The sequence below is a fragment of the Anoplolepis gracilipes genome, chromosome 14, assembly GCF_047496725.1.
Source record: "Anoplolepis gracilipes chromosome 14, ASM4749672v1, whole genome shotgun sequence".
Taxonomy (NCBI): domain Eukaryota; kingdom Metazoa; phylum Arthropoda; class Insecta; order Hymenoptera; family Formicidae; genus Anoplolepis; species Anoplolepis gracilipes.
Window position 1 is genome coordinate 7768975 of NC_132983.1, and position 8920 is coordinate 7777894.

The 8920-nt window shown below is 25.7% G+C and overlaps 1 pseudogene; it reads left to right on the top strand.

The window, feature by feature from the left end:
- The first annotated feature begins 1948 nt into the window (after positions 1 to 1948).
- LOC140673320 (cytochrome P450 4C1-like) lies at positions 1949 to 8714 on the top strand (annotated as a pseudogene).
- Positions 8715 to 8920: the final 206 nt, after the last annotated feature.

Genomic DNA, 8920 nt, shown 5'->3' on the forward strand with positions numbered 1-8920 from the left:
TCAAAAGTTATAACATTATTTTTGCAGAAAGAAAAGCAGATTTAAACAATATTATATATATTTTAGCACTACACTTTTGCACAACAATTTTTTTGACGCTAACTTGACATTTTGATTTATTACCGCATTGTTTTCAACGTCAGTCTTCTTTAATAATACGAACTTATCAAATTATAAATACAAATGCAAGGTTAGTTTAACAAACATTAGCTAAGCCTTGTATTCCTATATGATATTTTGCTATCATTTCATTGCAAATGTAAGATAATGATTGTCGATACTAACCAGTGAACTTTGTTCTGGTTTAAATATGCTCACAGCAATGTTAATAAATTAAGTCTGTTGATTAGATAAAAGAAAAAAATTTATTAGAGTCAAAATTTTATTCTTCCCGTATTACTTGTTGTATCAAAGTCGTATACGCTTATTAAGTAAAAGTCTAGAATTTGTTTAAAAAAGGAGAGATAAAGTTTCTGGCAAAGAAAGTAACACAAGTGTTTCTCTCTTATTTTAATAAACTATAAATATGTTATCTAAATAAAAATAAGAAATGTTACTTCTATATTAAAATAGAATTTTCAAGAAAAACAAGCACAAACGAGTGTTTGTAAATTTTTCTACAGATAATTCGTGGTGAAGTACTAAATTGCCCAATGCACGTGTTGGACTTTTATATATTAAATCTTTGATTTACTGAAGAGATCGACAATATATACTTTTCTATGAAAATAAAAATTGATTAAAAAAAAATCAAATTGTTATGCTTGTGTATTGTTAATATCGATGTCAATATTTTTAATTTAAAAAAGATTTTAAGCGACAACAAAATCATTTTAAATCAATAGTTTAAATTTCAGATTATATTTTGAAATGGTTCCACAAATTTTACCTTCTCAAATAAAAATATGCATTAAAATAAATGCTTGATCTACAGTTCAAATTGTTGTTATTTTTACATATATTATAAAGAATATATTCTTGAGTAATACAATGTTGAATTTTGTAACACTCTTTGGTTCTTGATATTTACGATTTTGAAGTGTCATAATTGTGACAACTCTGTATAAAAGGTTATGCCTCACGATTTGTATAGGAAATTGTTCTTCGAAAGTAATTATCAGCAAGAATAAAGTAAAGAAAAACATTAGTTTGAAAAATATAACAAATTAAGGTTTCATAATTTTAATGCTATTCCTTAGATATAAACTGATATTATAAACAGTGATGTTTTATCAATATTTTAGTAAACATGTGGGCGGTGATTTTAATATAAAAATATAAAATAAGAAATAAATTATAAACGGCAATAGAGAGCAAAAATTGAGTCGTGTTAAACGAGTTAGGTAATAATTGAAACGATTCTTATAATAATTAAGCAAAATAAGGTGTATTATAATTAATATCAGAAATGTGACTTAATCTTACATATGTCGCAATACTTTTAAATATTAAATTACTAATAACGGTATTATATATCGCATTTTCGCAACGTTAATCAATCAAAGATACTAAAACGACAAATGTTAAGAGAAATTATATATCGCATTTTCGCAACGTTACTACAATCAAAGATATTAAAACGACAAATATTAAGAGAAACTAAAATCCAATTATATGCATATTTGAATGCGCACGTTTCGAGCTCAATTTTTGTGTCTTCATCAGCGCAATAAATAAAAATACAATTGTAAAATTTAGTAAAACGAGAATATTTAATAATGAGTTATAAATATAAATGTAATAAGCTATTGTCTTAGTTGTTTGGACCAACTCCGATAGATGTTTTTTATTATGATGTGACAGACGACAGAGTCAACAATAAAAAGAAATCACTGACCTGATAATATTGTATGTGAATAACAATGATCGTTGATATTCTTTAACAATATTAGTGACGGCTGGTAACAAATTGTTAACTCGTGTACTGTGGAGTTCGCTCGGAAAATGTCATTTCTTTTTTTAATGAGTCGTCGAAGACCGATCCAATTAGACATTTGCCTCTCAAGTATGAGACTGTGATTATTATTAACACGCTCTTGAACTACAGATATTATAAGTATAGGCCTCAGATGTGCATTGTCAGTTCGTGAAGGTTTGTTGTACTAGCACATGTATCCGCTTAAAAAGATTTGTAATTTCATTTAAAACATTTTAAACATTTGAGTGATGTTTCAATTGAACGTTGCTACAGATAATCTATCAGGTAATTAAGTAGTACTTATTTATGTAAAGTAAAACTTTATAACATTTTATTTCAACATTTGAATTATGGTTAATAATATAATTAGTATAAGTGCATGACTTTTATACATAATTCTTTGAATAACAAGTTGTTAACTTTGTTTAATTGTTATAATCGTATATTATATTATTTTTGCGCATATTTTTAACAATTAGATAAACAAAGGAAAAAAACACTGTTAAACAATCGTGATAATTATATACTTTGTATATTATATGAAAACACAATGTGTTTATGTGTGTAACGTGGTAATAAATTTGATAAAAATCACATAAAATTTTCAAATCAATTCCTTGTTTATGAGAAAGTGTGTGAATGCTTAATTAAATAGCTCTGTTTATTACGCATCAATTCTTTATCTTTGCTTAGCAGTAAAAATAGATTTAAAATAGATACGCACACACAAATTTATAGAACTGAACTTTAGACAGACATTATTATGTGGTCGCTTAAAAGCATTTCTTTACAGTTATAGAGTAAATAAAATTAATAATAATGCTAAAATAACTGATACATTTTTTAGATAAATAGATAAAAATAATACTTGATCTAATTTTGATACCATTAATCACTAATCAGATTTTGCAATGGAATCTTAAAAAATTATATCTTGTAAATAAAAACATAATTATAAACAATAGCCGATAAAATTTTTTTTTTATTTACGCGAATGATATCTTGTTTATTATAATAAATAATTCATCACACTATTTATACATTATTAATCTTCACAATTATTAACTATATAAAATATGTAGGATTAATTCAATGATTATTCTCTCTTTCTTTGTCACTCTCTTTCACTTTCTTTTTCTCTTTCTCTGTCTCTTTCTCTTCTTCTTTCTCTTTTCTCTCTTATTGTTAGCATATTTCGAATATCAATGCAATTGTGACAGTTTTGCTGTGAAACAAATATTACTTTATTACAGGTGATTAAAAAATTATAAAAAAAGGAAGCTAAAAAAGATAAAGCTAAATTAAACGGTCAAGAATAATATTACCTCAAGAAACAATGTTTATCACTATATTATTATTATTTATGTTTATTTTATTGGTGTATAATTATTATGTGCATCATGGAAAAGACGGACGACTTATTAATCTTATACCAGGACCACCGAGCCTTCCGATTCTTGGCAATGTATTGCAAGCCATTATTTCACGAGGTAAGTACAAAATTTTTAATCTATCTACATTAATAGACAAACACTCCGTCACTCATGCATGAAAGTAAAAGTTAAATTCATAAACTCTCTTGAAATGTATATCTTAGTACTTTTCTTTGCAATAACCATTTGCAATCTATTTTCTTAATTATCATTAGTCTGCTTTCAACGTATTGAGTAAAAGTAAAGTAACAATGAAAATAATTCCTCAAACGAAATTAAAATTAATTCCACACTAATTTTGTATTTATAATGTATTTTTCAGAAGAACAAATGAAATTGTTTATTAAATTATCCAATGACTATTATCCCATTGGTAAAATCTGGGGTGTCTTCATACCTGTTGTGAGTATCCGTCATCCAGATGATCTGGAGGTAATAAAAGAAATTCAATTCTCTATATTATAAATTAATTAGATTTAGAAATTTTATGTTTCACAAGAAGATTTTTGTTCATACAAAAAGTTTCTTAAAAGATGAAAAAGTAGAAGATCGATATTCGATCGAGATTAAACGAAAATTTGAATATAATAAACTGATATTTCTCTCTAATCATATTTTCGATTTCAGACGATACTAAGCAGTATGAAGCACATCGAAAAAAGTCGTGGGTATGATTTGTTACATCCTTGGTTTGGAACAGGTCTTCTCACAAGCATAGGTAACGTAATGACATTAACATATAAGCGTACAAATTTTATTATTATAATCTGTTATTGATCTGTCTCCATCACAGAAATACAAATAAAATATTACAATAGATATATATATATATATAGATACAATAGATTACAATAGATATTACTAGATTATTATTTTACAATTAAACAATAAACTTATACAACCTTTTTGTTGTAAAAATTAATAAAAGAAATTTTTGCACGCGAGATTGTACTAAAAGATAATTTCACCATGATTTATATATTTTCAAATAAAAAGCAGCAATAGATATTTTAATGAAAGAAGATTCTCAATATAATCAAAAGCCATCGCGCGTAATAAACATTTTAATAAATAATAGTTTATCTGCCAATCCATGAAGTTTTAATTACAAAAATATTAATTAAATTCACGTTAATACTTATAATTTTTTTATCATAAAAATTTTATAAGAAAAAATGTAAAAAATTATAAAAGAATTTACGAGATATAGTTTTACTTATAATTTTTTATTTTATAAATTTTTTATTTTATAAATTTTATATTGTTACGTTATATTGTTTTTGTTTTAGGTGTTAAGTGGCAAACACGCCGAAAGATATTAACACCTACATTTCATTTCAATATATTAAATCAGTTTGTTCATATCTTGATTAAGGAGGGCGATTGCATGACAAAATCTTTGAAGGATGTCGGAGGGACGGTTGTAAAAGATTTAATACCATTTATTAGTGAACATGCGCTAAACGCGATATGCGGTGAGGCTTCTGTAAAATTTCTATTGTTTTGTGTATGTATTAGAATTTTATTCAAAATTATCATAACTTGAGATAAGAAGATAATTTATTCTTACACAAGCACCGATACTGCAATGAAAGAAGATAATATTCAAGTTTTTTATACATGAAATCTTTAGCTTTATTAATCTTCAACCTATTTGCGATCTTATATAATAAACGCACTTGTAGAAACTTCTATGGGCATCTGTTTGCAAAAATTCGGCGAGTTCCAGCAACAGTATCGAAATGCAGTACACGATATAGGTGAACTGCTAGTTTATAGGTAATTTATGGATACATTTATGGATTTATAGTAATTTATAAATGTAGTAAATAATTGTGTAATATATCTTAATCTTTTATGATTATAATATATGTGTATATTTATATTTATGATTATAATATATCTATACATTTTGAAAAATAGATTAATTGTTTAATAGTCATATAAAGGTAAACAATTAATGTAAGACGTCGCCGCCGTGTTGTTTAAGCCGGCAATTAAAATATTTGCAATATCAATTAAAATATTTTGTACGCACTCTGCTGAACATTTCATTTCATTATAAATATTTATTAAACAAATACTTAAAAAATAAAAAGAATAAGAAGAATAATATATGTAATAAAATCATTAGATAAATGATCAAAAATTAAACAAAAAAATCTATACTTAAAAAATAACAATCTTTTCAGAAAATTTATGTATATCTTTTTTATAAGACTTTAGATTTTAAATTTTATCTGTGTTTTCTATCATCTATAATTACTTAATAATTACATAAAGATTTCTCCAAGATTATATAATGATTTTATGAAGTAAGATTTTTATTTTATTAGCAACATTATTTGTTACAAAGTTATGTTATTATTAAAATTATATAATTTGATTGAATTTGTTGTATTATATAGAGTACTGAAGCTTTGGTATCATAATGATTTGTTATTCTCATTGTCGCCACAAGGAAGAAAGCAAAAAAAGCTCTTGAAAATACTGTATGGATTTACGGAAAAAATACGTTTTTCAATTATGTTATTTTGATTCATAAAATTCTCTTTTTTGTATAATATTACAATAAATCTCATAATCTTCGTACCGCGAGATTACATGATTAATCAAAAATATTAATAATACATTAATATTAATATTTATGATACAGTACAATGCGCTATTGTTATTAAATACGAAAGTCATTTTTTAAAATTTAATATTGTACTTGTATTTATAGATCATTGCGGAAAGAAAATTTTATCACAAACGCACCAATGGTCGGTACTTGAAAAACCTTGAAAGTGACAAAAAGATAAATGATGTCGAAGTGTTTGAAAGTATGTAAGAGATCAGCTTCTAATTTAAGTTTGCTTGCGCAATAATCTAAAATTATTATTGTAGTATTTGTACTAAGCATACATGATCACGCGTAATGATATAGTATTTACATAGCATGGAACATATATCTAATGTAAAATTAAATCATTATTATTTCTAATAGAGTTTAAATTTAAACAAGAACAATGTTAAGTAAATAATGCAAAAATGAGATTGAGCTAATATGCTGTATTTATTTCTAAAAAGTTAAAAAAAAGCGGCTGGCCATGTTGGATCTTTTAATAGCGGCATCTCGAGAAGGTTTATTAACTGATTTGGACATCAGAGAAGAAGTCGATACTTTTATGGTTGAAGTACGTATCAGTAATCTTTTTTTTTCGTTTAGTGTATTTAAGCATGTATAATTGTATTACGTTATACATAATACAATAATACAATAATTAATGATGATGATTACAGGGTTACGATACTACAGCGAGGACTATGCTGTTTCCTTAGTAGTATTAGCTGAAAACAAAGATATTCAGGTACTTTTTTTCAATATTATTGCAATGTATTATTTAAATTACAATTTTTATTCAAAGTATTGTACGGATAATTATAGTGCAAATCTATAGGACAGATATCAAATTTTTGTTGCAATATATATATTCTATATACCAAATGCCTTGAAATTAAATGTCAACAGTTCGAGTGCATATAAGAGATCGATAAACTACAAAAAAAAACTCCTACAGAATATCGTTTAGTTTTGCTTCGTTTTGGAAAAAACTAAAAAAAAAAGATTTCACCAAAAATATAAAACAATACTACAATTATTATGTTTATCAAAAAATACCATAAAATAAAAGTAATAAAATATTAAGATTAAAAACGAGAGTAAATTAAAATTTCTAAAATAAAGTTAGAGGATTATAAATATATACGCGATACCGCAGTCTTCTACGTAAACCACAAGAAGTTAACCAATCACAGTTGACCTTAGAGAATATTGACCTTAGGGAATATTGAATATCATTGATTAGACTGCTCTTTATTGTAATCTGCTTACTTTAATTTAAAATTTAATTTATGTTTATATTTTTGCCTTTCTATTATGAATTAATTACAGTTGTTTATCAGAAGTCTACAAGCGAATAATTAATTACTATCTGCCACAATATGCCAGATATTCTAATTTCGTTAAACATTTCAACATGGGTTGTTGCGCATTTCTTCAAAACAAAGCAAAAACGAGCAAATCATTAAAAGACTTCTTTTCTTAATTTATCTTTCACGGTCCTAAAGTTTCGACATTTAATTTTGAGGCACTCTTTATATTAGTTTCTACATATACATATATCGGAAAAAAAGTATTTTTTAAATAAATATAAAAAATTTATTTTGATTTTAAGAAAAATTGATTTTATTAAGAATTTATTTATATGTACGTACATAATAACCAGAATATTAAACAATACACTTTAAATGTCATCGGTGATACAGAAACGTGTAAGGGTTGAAGTCAATACCGTGATGCAAGAGAACGGAGGGAAACTAACGATGAAAGCGTTGCAAAATTTACTGTACTTAGAGAGATGTTTAAAGGAAGCGCTATGTTTGTATCCCAGTGTGTTTTTCATATTTCGAAAAGCTGCTGAAGATGTAAAATTACGTAATGCATTACTTTTTTGCTCTATATATTTCTGGACATATAACATACCACGAAGTATAAATTATCAAACGTAAAATACATTAAAATGCTTTAACATTTTAAGAATACCAATATTATGTACATTTTATTTTTTTCTAATTTCGTATTTTTGTAAATTTCAATATTTTGTAATATTATTATATGATTCAGATTCATACAAATTTCATATAAAATTATGTAATCCACTTTTTGTTGTATATTGTTACATACACAAAGTATATATTATCCAGTGTAAAATAAATTTAAATGCTTCAACATTTTAAAAATATAATATTATGTACATTTTCTTAAAAAAGATTTTCATTTAGGAAAATTTCAATATTTTGTAATTTTATAATACGCTTTTCAGAATCATATGTCATACCTGCAGGAACGATCATACATCTTCATATCTACGGAGTTCACAGAGATCCCAATTTTTGGCCAAATCCAGAAGTATTCGATCTGGATAGATTTTTGCCCGAGAGAATACAGAATCGTCATCCATATTCCTACATACCGTTCCGCACAGGACCGAGGAATTGTATAGGTAAATTGTTATTTTCGTTTCTGCTTGTGTCGATAATTTTTGATAGTCAATAATAAACTTTAAATTGTATGATAGGTCAAAAATTTGCTCTGCTGGAGTTGAAGGCTGTAATAGCATCTTTGGTGTACAATTTTTACTTGGAACCCGTAGATTATTTAAAAAATATGCAGTTAAAGCTCGATTTACTTCTTTGTCCTTCGCGTCCTGTTTATATGAAATTCATCCCAATTAATCACAAATAGCCGTTTAAAATTAGCACGGATACCATGTAAGAGTATAAAAAGTTGATGAATTGCAAAAATGATGGAAAATTATTACGCATATTATACGTTCAACATTATTGAGAAAATATATATTGTATATGTGAACATATTACGTGATTTTTTTATTTCGGAACATATAAATATATTCCTCGCATCTTGTTTCCTTTATTTCTCGTGTGATCAATCGGACGGTGATATTTCAAAGATAGAGCACTGGGAATATTATAAGAAAATAAATAATTAAAATGATAATTATAT